Source organism: Miniopterus natalensis, chromosome 2 (genome assembly GCF_054644295.1).
Source record: "Miniopterus natalensis isolate mMinNat1 chromosome 2, mMinNat1.hap1, whole genome shotgun sequence".
Lineage (NCBI taxonomy): Eukaryota > Metazoa > Chordata > Mammalia > Chiroptera > Miniopteridae > Miniopterus > Miniopterus natalensis.
Genome location: NC_142082.1, coordinates 112,766,577 through 112,780,491, shown reverse-complemented (window position 1 = coordinate 112,780,491; position 13,915 = coordinate 112,766,577). Strand labels below are relative to the sequence as shown.

Here is a 13,915-nt window from a genome sequence, read left to right as displayed (position 1 = left end):
CAACTGAGAAGGGGGAAAAATGTTTAAGATTCTGAGCTATTACTAGGAATCCAACAAAAGAGGCTTCGCTACCTGCCGCTCCCAATACAGCGAGGTCCCCTCCTACTTCAAAGTTGCTAATATTCATTTTTGGGTGAAGGCTTACTGAGTACCGACATCACCCAAAGCCTTTATCAGTGTTCAGTGTGAATGTGATGCCTGCTCCGGAGTCTGTTGTGGTGAGGGGATTAGGACGGAGCAAGGCAGAGACTCCTGGCAGTGCCTGGCACACTGAATGAACTGCTGGGTGAACAAGAAACACCAGCAGACAAATGACTGAAAGACTGTGAAAAAGAACAAATGCTTCAGTGGTCCACAAAAAGAAGAACCCACACCATGTTCCCTCATCTCTTACTTTTACCGCTGACCTTGGAGTACAGTAGGGTAACAACTCATTCACTGATTCATGCAACAAAGGCCTCCGACGGCAGGCGTCAAAGCCACCTCAGAGAACAAGTCAGATGTGGTGCCTTCCTCCACGAAACCGGCGGTTCTCCAGGGACCCACTTCATGCCCAAGGATGGCAGGGCAATCACCACACTTGGTGCTCCTTGGATGAGCCCCTGGTTGCCATTTCAAAGATGGGAAACGCAGCCTCACCAAATGCAGGAATGAACCTAGGTGGCTGAGAAATCCTTATCTCTATGGGTTAAAATGCTTCACTTTCCATCTGAATGTATTAAATAGTGTAAAAAATACAGAGCTGGCTGATGCAAGCAACTTTGAGAATCCTGAGAGCTGGATAGAAAACCTGTCATCTTCTGTGGACAAATGACTCCTCACAGGTTGTTTAAATGCCACGGTTAATTTCAATGCATAATTTTTCATATGTCATATACATTAGAGAATGAATTCTTTTAATGTTTGGTAGAAAGTGAAAACTATGGCATCTGAAAGCAAATTTTTATTAGGAAGTTCACCATTCAGCAATGGAATTGAGGTCCACACACCTAAACTATTAGTATTAATACCATAAACAATGGGCCATTCAAGGTACTGTGCTGCTCGGTTACATGCGAGTTCCCGCACTGCATTTACCTGCTTTCTCCCTCCCCTCCGGCTGCCCTCGCAGGCGCGTGGGAACGAATCCCGGCTGCGCTTCACTCCAGGAGCCTCTGTTCGTGCCGCCAGCAGAGCATCTCTAAGTCCTTGTTATATCTGTGCTTCCACGTCTACATTCCCTACTAGATTCTAAGGGACACCCTCTTACCCCGTCTCATAGGCGTGACCCAGAACGTGATCGTCCTTTTCTTCGCATTGCATAGTGCATGAAACACACAGCTCAACTTTTGTTGAACTGAACTCAGTGCACTGTCCTGTATCAGCTGAGCCATTCACAAAATAGAAATATTAATAATTTGACAGTATTTGGAGAGAAGCGTAAACCAAGGTGAAACCAATATCATTTTCTACTAAAAATTACTGTCTGAAAAGCCCCCGCAGAGGCGCAACCAGGGAGCAATGCAAGCGGTTATCACTGAGCTGCAGATCGCCTCTTGGCTCTTACCCCTTAAAAGTGTATGTGATGGCTTCTTACAGAACAGCGTGAGGATTTTCTCTCAAGTGTGAATGCAAAAGTAGGCATTTCACGTGTAAAGACAATCAGTGACTTAAATCTCAGATATATCTTTAATAAATGGGTTTAAATAAGTCAGTGTTGGCTTATAGCTAATATTTCTAGTCTTGGTTTAATTCTGTAAGTGGGAAACAAAACAGACAAAAGTCAGAAAAGTTCATCCAGAAGTGGTCTTGGCCCCTCAGCTGAAGCACGTTTCCCAGCACTGAAGGTTCTAAAATAGATCTGGGATGGTCACTTGTCAGGGATATTGTGAGAAACACACAAACATTAGATCAGGAAATTCAATGGAATGGCCTTTAAAGTCCTTTCCATTCCTGACATTCTGAGATTTCTAACTCACCACACACACACACACACACACACACACACAGACTTACTAAAGGCCTGCCTGAAATAGACTAGGATAACAAAAAAATATGTTTTGCCTGGACAAAAATAAAAGCAAATATTATTGTTCAAAGAAAGAATGGATCATTTATTTTTAATGATAACATTTAAAATAGGGATTAGAAAATGCAATAATCTGCATATGGAATCTAAAATAATGAAGACATACCATTCATTCAAACAAAATCATTTTAGTTAGCGTCTACATGCCAGGAAAATTCTGGGAGCCAGAAGCATAGAAGCGTATTAGTTTCCTACTGCTGCTATAACAAATTATAAGTCTAGAGGCTTCAAACAACACAAACTTATTATCTTCAAGTTCTGAAGGTCAGAAGTCCAGAATAGGTTTTACGGGGCTAAAATTAAGGTGCCGGCAGAGCTGCGTTCCTTCAGGAGGCTTCAGGAGGCTCTAGGAGAGAATTGTTCCTCCCTTTTCTGGCTTTTAGCGGCTGTCCACACTCCCGGCTCATGGACGCATCACTCCAATCTGCTTCCGTCGTATCTCCTCTAATTCCCATGCCTCCCTATTTCTCTTACAGGACCCTTGTGATAGCACTGAGTCCACCTGAATAATCCCGGAGTATCTCTCCGGCTCAAGATCCTTAACTTGATCACATTTGCAAAGTCCCTTTTGCCACATAAGGAAACATATTCAGAGGCTCTGGGGAATGAGGGCAAGGGCATCCCGATGGGACCATTACCCCGCCTACTGTAAGGAATGAACACAAGAGACCCTGCTGACATAAGGTTATACTCCAGCGGGTGAGGTAGAAAAGTACAAATATGTGATGTAATATCAGGTAGCGGCAATGGTTATAAAGAAAAATAAAGCCGGGTAAGGGGTTACATTAAGACGTAGCGCCGCTGGTGAGGCGTGTTTCAATGGGAAGGTGGAGCACCACTCTGGGGCATGTTAAATTCAAAATGCCTGTTAGACTTGCAAGGGGCGAAGTCATGAAGGCATTCGGAAATACATGATCTGAGGCTTCTGCGTTGAGGTTGTAGAGTTACTAGAATATATACAATGGTTTTTATAAAAGATACAAATGACTAGCCAGATGCAGAGGTACACAGGACAAGGTCCGGAAGGATCCCGAGTACAGGGGTTTGTGTTCTGTTGGAGTTGGGGTGCTCGGCATATAAACATTTACAGCCATGGGTCTGTGATCACTCCTTGTGGAGTCAGACAAGAGAAGAGTCGCAAAGACTTTAGAAAGCAGGGAGAGGAGAAGGAAAGCGACTCGTGGCATGTAAGGTAGGAGGGGTAGCGGCCCAAAAGCCACGTGAGAGGAGCTTCAAGGAGAAGGGAGTGATCCCCATGCGCAAGCACGACAGAGAGGCTCATTCAGATGGGTCACTGGGTCCTTGGCATGAGCAGGAGGGTGGGGGCAAAGCTTAACTGAAGCTAATTCAGAAAAGTGGAAACTGAAGAAACAAAAACCTGAATACAGGCAATCTTTCGGGGAATTTGGCTATAAAGGGGAGCAGAGCAATAGAGCAGCTGGGAGGTATGAGGGGTCAAGTGAAGCTTTCCTTTTCGACGATGGGAAATGCATTACAGAAGTGTGCCGATGGGAAAGACAGAGAGGAGGAGCACCGATGTCACAAGATGGCGAGGCGGTAACTCCTAGGTAGCCGGGGTGGCCAGGCAGTCCTGAGGGCCCTGCAGCCCCGTGCAAATGGATTAAAGTGAGATCAGTCAGCACGGACGCCTAGGCAAATTCAGTTGCTGGAGTGTAGGCATGGACTAGGCAGAGAAATAGAGTCAACCAGCTTGAAAGTTTTCTTGATGAGACAACAGCAGAAGAAAGAGGCAAGACCGTGCCTGCACTAGGAGATAGATACAGAACCTAAGCCACATAAAGGAGCGGCACAGACGTGGAGGTGGGCGGGGAAAAGGCAGGAAGCTCAGTGAGCTGCAAGCGGTTCTGGGCTCATGAATTATCAAAGTTGGCGGACTAGAGACGTGGTGGCCAAAGAGTGGGAGGCTTTACGCGGAGTTTACCATCAGCACAAAGGACTCAGACAGTCACCGAGTTCATCGGAGAATCCCGACAGAGAATGTCTGTCTGCCAGCGGCGACTCAGGGCTGCTCTGTCTCTGGTTCCCTCCTTGCGATCAAAAGCCAGTGCTCACCAAGAAGCGGATGGACCAATCAGGGAAACAGAAAAAAGAGCCATAAAGTCACCCATATGGGGATGTCACAGGCCCACCGCAAAGGATTCAATCTCTAAAATCTTTAGGAACAAAAGGCTGTGGATCCTGAAGGAGCGAATCACATCTCCTCCACCTTGTACACGGTCGCACCCTGTGAGTCCTTGTAAGAACATATCCACCTGATCAAGTCTGATAGATTTAATAGTTTTTGGGATAAAACCAGAGAATGTCATGTAAAGTTTGTGTCTCCCAAACTAAATTTGCTGAACTGAGGAAGACTCTGTTTGTCCCGTGGGAGAAATCATGCATCTTTTTCTCAAAGAGAGAGCCTTCAGGCTTTAGGGGTAAGGTTTCACGGAGAGCTTTGAGTTTTCTCCTTCAGACCAAACTGGAAATTTCAGTTTTGTCAGAGACTTGAAAAACACACTCCTATGCAGCTATCAACTAGAATATCTGAATGATTCATTCACTCCCCTTGGAAAAGACAGCTGAGGTCACAAATCCACTGTCTGTCTTTATCTTTAATCTTTATTCTTTTCTCTATAGAAGCTTATTAATTTTGAAGACACAAATGGGTAGGATACAACAAGGTCAAATAAGATCTGTACAAAACTGTCTTTCTATGTTTCACTTCTTACAGAATTAGGCAAACACAAACAATAACTTCCTTAAGAGAGGATCTGTCTCCTGACGCCCGGTGCTGAGTCTACAATAGGGTACTGCACCAGGCAAATCCTAATGAGTAAGTTCTGAGCAGAAAGGTAATCAGTGCTCTTTCTTTTGCGTTAATATTAAACTAAAAATGCTACAAGTATATGTTATTCCCCATGGTCCAGTAGACAAATATAACAACAAAACTTCCTGTAAATTCAAAAAGGGGGAACGCGTAGCCTTACTGCTTCTGTGAATCCTGTTGTTATACCTCAAAGGGCTACAGAGTAAGGGGTTCCTATGATCTCTTTCTTACAGAATTCAACAAGAATAGTTTATGCAGCGTTCTGAAATGACTAGGGTGGAAATAAACCACTATTTATAGTTATATTTCACTCCTTGCTCAAAAAAGGTGTGTGTGTGTGTGAGAGAGAGAGAGAATCTAAATTCTGAGGCATGTAATAGCTTATGTTTCAAAATTATATATTTTTAATTTGATATTTCATATTCAATTAAGTATTACATCGTGGGAAAAAATGGAAGCTAAACTTTGAAAGCCATATTTGGTTTAGTTTCACCCACATTATGTCTCAAAAAAGCCATCTGCGCGCCTCTCAGGAAGCTGCCCTTTCTTTGCATGAACAACAGCAATCAAGTGAAATTAATAATATGAGTGAGTAAGAAAAACAGCCTCACTGCAACACTAGCGATTCTGAATGAATCAGTAATCCTTCTTTTCTTAAATCTAATAACAACTGATTCATTTGTTTCAACTATACTTTAAAAATTCAATGAAAAGGTTTACAGAGTAATAAAGCAACCATCCCACCCACCTTAAGATATAAAGTGTACCCTTTTCTGACTGATCTCCCACCGTTGTAAAGCATGCCACCACCTTGTAAAGCATGCCACCACCTCAGACACGGAGCTGTCATCACAGCCAACGTCCCTTTACTTTTATCGCACGCACAGACACCCTTAAACAGTAGCCTTGCTTTTACATGTTTTAGAACTTCACATAAAATAGAATTATATTAGATCCTTTTGGTATTTTCTATTAATCAACATTTTTAGGCCTGTCCATGGTGATGCAGGTAAGTCTAATTCATTTATTTTCACTGCCAAATAGCATTCCATTGATTGACTATTCCACAATTTATGTGTCCCTTCTCCTGTTAACAAGTATTGAACGCTACAGTGCGCATTCCTGTGAATGTCTCCTGTATACAGGTACGAGAGTTTCCCTAGGGTGGAATACTTAAGTCATAGTTTTACCAGCTATTGTTCAAAATGGTAAAATCAAGTTGTTCTTCTATGAGCTGAAGAAAATCTCCCTTTTTCTACCAAGTCAACAATTTTTGGTTGTTAGACATTTTAAATTTTAACAAGATTATGAACAGAAAATAGTATCTCATGGCTTTAATTTCATTGTGCATTTCCTTGATTTCTGGTAGCTTGAGCATACTTTACGTGTATATTGATAATTCTACAAAGCACCTGTTTAAATCTTTTGTCTACTTTTAATTGGTCTACTCTTCTTTCTAATTTATATTAAAAGTTCTTTACATATTCTGGATACCATTATCTTGTAACACATCTCCTACTCTATGGTTTGCTTTATTTTATTTTTATTTACACAAGTTTCTGTTTTAAATGTAGTCCAATTTTTAAAAATTCTTTATGATTTGTATATTTCACATTTTATTTAAGCAATTCTTGCCTACCCAGAAGGCATAAATATATTCTTCTGTTTTCTTTTAGAACTTTTTAAGTATTGTTTTTCTTATTTAAGTTTTTAACCTGTCTGGTATTGATATTGTTTGTGGTTAAAAGTAAGAACATAATTTTATTTTTTTCAACATACCCAGTTGTCCCAGCAACAATTACTGAACAGCCCATTTAGTGAGCAACACATCTTCATGGGTCTGCAAAGCCAGGCCTTTCATATACCAACCACCTATATTCGTGTGGGTCTGTTTATGTGCTCTCCTCTACGAACTCTTTCTATCGATCCCTATAATACCATCACACTTAGAGTTTAACAAGCCCCTAACCTTCAAATGCTTAGAAATTCTCCTGGCTATTTTTGGCCCTTTGTCCTCTCCATATACGCTTTAAAATTAACTCTTTGGGTTTGACTAAAATTCTTACTGGAATGTTATTGTAATTGCCTTGAATTTGTAGATTTATTTGGGGGGAATAAGCATCTTAATGACATTGTGTTTCCCTATCTACAAATACAGAATTCCAAAAAATAGTAACTATTTTATAAATTTCATGTTTTCCTCACATGGCGGCCCCTCTAGTATTCTCTGTATCATTTCAGTTTTAGTATATGCACTTCCAAAGCAAATACACCACCACTACTTTATTATCACAACAATGCATATGTACAGAAAAAGCCAACCAAATCCACGAGTCAAATTACATCCTCAGATAACTATCCTTGTTATTTTTGTGAAGCATAAAATTATCACAGCCTGGCCGGAATGGCTCAGTGGTTGAGTGTCAACCTATGAACCAGGAGGTCAGGGTTCGATTCCCGGTCAGGGCACATGCTGGGGTTGCAGGCTCCATCCCCAGTACAGGGTGAGCAGGAGGCAGCCGATCAATGACTCTCATCATTGATGTTTCTATCTTTCTCTCCCTTGCCCTTCCTCTCTCTGAAATCAATAAAAACAAGTTTATTTGTTTTTAAAAGAAGAACTAGGAGCAAGGTATGCAAATATGCATTTTAAAAAAAACACATAAGATGATCACAGAATCAGAAGCATTACATTGAACATTTCTGAAAAATAACTTCCTGGGCTTGCTTAGTCTCTGAGATAAATAATGCCATTCTTTGGCCTTTCTTACAGACCCTATTTTCTGTTACTCAAAACTCTTCAAATGCCAAATTCAAATGAAGCAAGCTGCATGTTAAAAGTCATGAGATAATTCTTTTAAATTACACACATGAAGTAAATCATCCTTTGCTCACTTGAATACTTTACTGTATTTGTTTCAATGCTATGAAGAAGCAATTTTAAGGCAAAGATTCAACCAATCCTTTAACAAAGCCACATTCAGAATACTGGCATGCTTTACAGAACATCTTTTAGAGGGCAAATATTATATTTATTGTTTAGTCGCCATCTAGAATAATGTGAGTATTCTAGTATGATTAATGATAACTGTGATTATAACAGTAATGCATATTCATAGCTGGGGATTGAGAATCACCCTTCTATCTATTTAGGATTCATTAAATCATTCATGAAACAGAGTCAAAGCTTTCTATGTGGACTCAGGATACCAGTGTACATTATATTAGTTGACTTTAATTTGCATTTGCAAAATAATAGTCCTTTCTCTTCTTCCCCAAGTAGATGCAATCTGCCACTCATTTACATCTCTATTATATGATATGGTGGCTATATGAGTGGCACATCAAGTCACATGACTTGGGTTTAATCTTATCTCTTCCTTGTGTTAACTGTGTGACCTTGGACAAATTACTTGACCTCTCTAAGTTCAATTTCTTCATCTATAAAATGGAGAAAATAATTCTGAGCTACATTATAAGGTTGTTGAGCTACATTATAAGAGTTTAATTATGGTTTATATTCAATTACCTATCATCATCAATATCATCATACTGTGTCCTGCTCCCATGCCACTAAAATCTAAATTGCATCTTTCCAGGAGGCAGAAGCCAAAACGTACCCTCTTTCAGGCACTTGACAACATGCTGAGTAACTCCTATGTGCAAAGCACTCAAAGTAATTAATAAAAATTTTTGAATTAAAGATGTTTCTCTATCCATTATATTCCAAATTTTTAAAAAATTCTCCCCATCTATGTCTGATTTCTCAAATTAAATAATAAGTTATTTAAGGGTAGGTGGCAGTTCAATAAATAAGTAAATCAGCTATACTAAATGTTAACTAGTAAGTGAATACATATATGCTGACTATACATTTAAAATAAAAATTACTGTTTAACAAATCCAAGACAACATGTTAAGACACTTTCAGATGTAGTTTTCAAAAGGAAAACAGGTTTGTTTTCAGGCAACTGCCTGAAAAATGTATACAATACTTTTGAAAAGTACTTAGTAGTCAAAGACCCAACATCTGGTTGAAAATTCTGGTCTTATCATTTTCATGGATAAAAAAGTTTTCTAATAATCATGTAGGATGCCAATCAAATATCAAGTATTTAAATCAATGAATTTCATCTAAAATATTTAACCCCTTGATAAAGATAACGTAACTGGACATAGTCGAAAAATTACGGCATAAAATCTCCTGGAAAGAATAGCTTATGGGTAGAAAATCAATAACAAATACTTAGTTATAAGTAACTAAAAATAAGATGCTATGATAACAGTATACTGTTTGATAGTGATACTGTATTTTTCTTTCCTACATTTTTGTGTGCAGAAAGGTGTAGGTTTTTTCCTCTTTATTTTGCTGGTGAAAGAAACTCAGAAACCAAAGGCAATAAAAATGACTGTGTTTATAAAGACTGGTGTTGGTTTTTTTTAACCGATTACCATGGGGAATAATGGTCTTGGAGAAATAATATTCAAATACTACCATAAAATTCAAAAATATCACAGATGCCATGAGTCTAAGAGAATGAGAACCAGATTCATAGCTTTGTAATAAGAGTGGTTAAGGATCATGATACTTTATCTACACACACACACGTGCGCACACACACGCACGCACCCACACGCACACACACACACACGCACGCACCCACACACACACGGAGGAGAAAGCAGGAAGATCTTAAAGCAGCAGCAGGACACTCTCTCTGCTATGGATAAGCCATTAAATGTAACCACTTTTATTTGCTTCATATTTCAGTCACAGTATTTACCGAATACCCAGCATTATTCAAACAAACAGTCTTCTACTGATCCCTGCAGATGAATGAGGGATCACCTGTTTATGGTAATCATTTCTACATGTACGATGGAGCTGCAGAGCAGGGGTCATCCTGTGGGACCCCATGGCTTGGCTGATCAATTACAGATTTTCAGATCTCTACTTCTGGAATGGATGCCCCATACCCAAGCCTTACCTCTTTCCAACCCTGGTAAGCAGCGCCATTATCTACTCAGCAGCCCCAAATTTGGGAGATACTCTGGAGTCATCCCCCTCCTCCCATGTCTCTTCAGGATCTCACGAGCAGTTTCTTCCCCCTGCCCTATGGCGCTGCTTTAGGTCAGGCGCCCCTCACTTCCGTCCGGATCACTCCTGGAGCTGCCTCCTAATTTTCCTTGCCTCCAGTCTCACCCTCCTCCAACTTCTTTATCACACCTCCAGAGGAACTGCTCTCAAACTCTTCCTCCTGTCACTCTCCTGCTTAAAAAAAATCCTTCACTGGTCCTCCTAAAATTCTTAAGGAGAATCCAAACACCTTCAAGCGGCCCTCAAAGTCATTCGTGATCCAGCCTCACTCCTTGCTGTCCCCCTCAATCCCACCCAGTGCTGCAGCCACCCATAATGTCCACGGCCCCCTGAATTTACCCTCCCCTCCCAAGCCTCCTTGCCTTTGCCTGAGCCCTGTCCTTGATCCACATATTATCAGGCATATTCTTTTTTTTTTTTTTTTTTAATAATTTTTTTTAAAAAATATATCTTTATTGATCTCAGAGAGAGGAAAGGAGAAGGAGAGAGAGAGACAGAAACATCAATGATGAGAGAGTCATTGATCGAGACCACAACCCGGACATGTGCCCTGACCGGGAATCGAACCCTGATCGCCTGGATCTCAGGTCTACGCTCAACCGCTGAGCCACGCCCGGCAGGGCAATCAGGCACAATCTTAAAGAGTCGCTTTAAGTATCCACCCCTTCTGGGCAGCGAGCTGTCTCTGGTAAAACTTTCTGTACCCTGCCCTAATTTTCTTGTACACACACACACACACACACACACACACACACACACACACACACTCCTTATTTAACCACGCCACTGATGTACTCCCATAGCAACTTATGCATATACCACTATTCCTGGGCATAAAAAGATACTCAGCAAATACACTGAATAAAAGAATAATCTATTTTAGCTGTCTCTTTTACTCACCCCTCTCCTTCCACTCACTGTTCAATTCGCTTTATACTGGCCTGCGCCTGCATTACTCCATCAAAAAATTCTTCAGCAGATAACCAAAAATCTCTGCTAAATTCACCAAACATTTTCAACCTTTCTCTTGGTTCTCAGCAACGTTGACTACTCCCGTCCTCTCGAAACACGCCTCTCTTGGCTGCTATGACACCACCTTTTCCCCTGCATCCCTGGGCTCCAGGCCTCTCCTGGCCCCACAGCGCACCTAGCGCCCCTGTAAGACAGTCCTTGCACACACAGTTCCCTCCGCCTAGGACACCGCAGGACTCCTCCGCCCTCTCACCTCACGCCTACTGAACCTTTAGATCAATGCTTCCCAAGCTTCAGAGTACACATGAAACGCCTGGTGACCTTATTAAACGCAGAGTCTGATCCAGCAGGTCTGCGCTGGCACCTGAGAATCCGTGTCTCTAACAAGCTCTCAGGCGATGCCCAGACAAATCACCCACGGACCACATTTTGAAAGGCAAGGTTTTAGAACTCAGCTCATACGTCTGTTTCAGGGAAACTGTCTCTGAAAACCTCCCCCACACTCCTGGTTTAGTCAAACGCCCCAAATTCACTCTTACCATCCCATTTAAATCTCCACGATGGCTTCTGCTTACCATTACAACCCAAAGCATCCTGCACCGCCCCCAGGCCCCTGCTTCCACCTAGTGCCCGACATGTTCATTTCTGAGAAATGAATGAACAGTGTCTGTGGAGCAGCCCCTGGCTTCAGCCCAGTCACTGCCTCTCATGATGGCACCACAGGGTTCAGCCCCTGAGCTCGGCTCGTGCGGAAGCCGGGCTCATCCGTGGTTAGCACTTGAGGGATCTTCCGTTCCTGCCAAGATTCACTCATGTGGAGGCTGTAGAGCTACGGTCAGAGAAAAACTGATTCCATATGTGCTGGCCTTTCTATGCTAGCAGGCTGGCTGGCCCAGGCTCCAGGGACGGCCCCAGTACCCGAGATCCTCTTGTGCCGGGTACACAAGAAGCAGCGGGGGAAGCAAATGCTAGTTATTGGGGCCATATCCAAGTCCCCCACCCTGGTGTGAGAGATGGCACCAGGAGGAGGAGAGGCGGGAGGAAAAGGCAGACTTTTAGTATATTCTGATACTTTTCTATTCAAAATTCACTGCCAAAATTCTTGTAAAATATATACCTTGTGCTTAGGAAAAGAACTTTGACTAAAATATTGTAGGAAAAAAATATATAAGTTAAGGGCTGGATACAACAGCTAGAACATTTGCAAGAAATAAGTTGTGATGGGGAATAGAATGAAAGATACTAACTGCAAAGAACATGCGGCGGGCAGGCGCAGCACCCCTGTTGCCAAGAGGACCGCCTAGAAAGAGTGCCAAAGCAAAAACTAAAACTAAACAGACATAAACTCCATGAATGCCACTCTCCTTGACTAATAAATACATGAAAATGGTTATGACACATACTAGCAGAAGTAAAAAGATCTTAATGCTTGATTAAAATGCTAATAATATAATATCTTGGAGAAAACTGTGCTCTCTAAACAAAGTTTTAAATACACTTAAGGGGACAGGGAATTTATTTTGAAGTTTAAAATTTTTTTCTCAATTGTGTTTGCTAAACCTATCTGTATGCTCAAAAAATGGTGACTTTTTTTTTTTTTACCACATAATCTTATTTGCTTGAAAATTTTAAAATTTTTATGTCATTTAATGGTGTATAAGAAAGAGATTGTTTTTTCCCAGAGGTGGGAGGAAGAGGGTATGGACCCTGATACTTTAGTCCCAAAATGTAAAACAGCCAGAGTTTTATGGCATTTACAATTCATAGAACACTTACGTTATATAAATGATTTCTTTAAAGAAGGACAACATAACTTTTTAAATGTCATGGATTTTTTCAGTAATTTTATTATGCACTTAAATTGTACAAAATGTACACAGAATCTTCTAAAAGTACAAACCTGGGAGAGAACATTTCTTAGTTAAATTGAACTTTTTGACTGATTTTCCAAAGCACGCAATAGTCTTCACTTTATCTTAATCATATATTTCCAGTTCTATTTAAAATATGTAATCATTTAAATTACTTGTATCCTGAAATTTCATTAAATTATTATTATCCCCAACATGCATATTTCTGAATCTAGAATAACATTTACTCAGCATGGTACTTTGCCTTATGCTAGATGTCATTTGAAATGAACTTATTTTATATAATGTCAACCTTAGAGAATGAGGGCACAGATTCATTTTATTAAACATGAAGCTTCAGACAGAACTGTCCAAGCGAACTATGAAAATTCTGTGAGAGATCCACCAATGGGGACAAGGTGTGACACTGTAACATAGCTCTGCGACATAACTGCTCCCAAAGAAGAGATGGGAATGGAGTCTGAGGGGTCATGCACATGGAAGGCCTGGATCCCCCGGGACTGTGGGTACGTGTGGCTTGCGGAATAATATCAAGAGAGAAAGAAAGGTTGGAGGAGATGGTCAGTATTTTGTAAATAGGTGCATAGCCATAAAATTGCTTCAAATCACCAGAAAAACACACACCAAAAAAACTAAATATTATGGATTTGGATATGTTTCTAAACCTTGCCCACAAGATTTCCAACACAATAAGTTGAGGGTATTTACCAAAACAACAACAACACAGAAAAACCCCATAGCTCTGTTTAAAAATAAAAGCCAATGGAAAATAGAACTCACCTTATAAAAATTACACTGTAACCAAATCTGATGGAAACTGATGTTATCATCTGTTCACAAAGGAAATAATGCCTGCACACACCAGAACTAACAGCATAAGAACAACAAAGGAAAAAAAAATAACACCAAAGAAAAGTTAAGTACAGGCAATTCTTGCCATAAAGAATATCCTTCCTTAAAAACAACAAACGGCCTGGCCGGGGCTCAGCTGGCTGGAGCATCACCCCGTACACCAAAAGGCTGGGGGTTTGATTCCCAGTCGGGGCACATACTTAGGTTTCAGGCTTAATCCCCAG

At 40.9% G+C, this 13,915-nt stretch overlaps 1 protein-coding gene and 1 non-coding gene across 4 annotated transcripts in view; both read right to left on the bottom strand.

Annotated features, from left to right (window-relative positions):
* Nucleotides 1-13,915, bottom strand: part of POC1B (POC1 centriolar protein B) — a 90,800-nt gene that overhangs the window by 10,633 nt on the left and 66,252 nt on the right. The window lies entirely within an intron of this gene.
* Nucleotides 7,063-7,169, bottom strand: LOC148093780 (U6 spliceosomal RNA). The gene has a single exon (XR_015714106.1). It is a non-coding gene; the product is annotated as a U6 spliceosomal RNA (small nuclear RNA).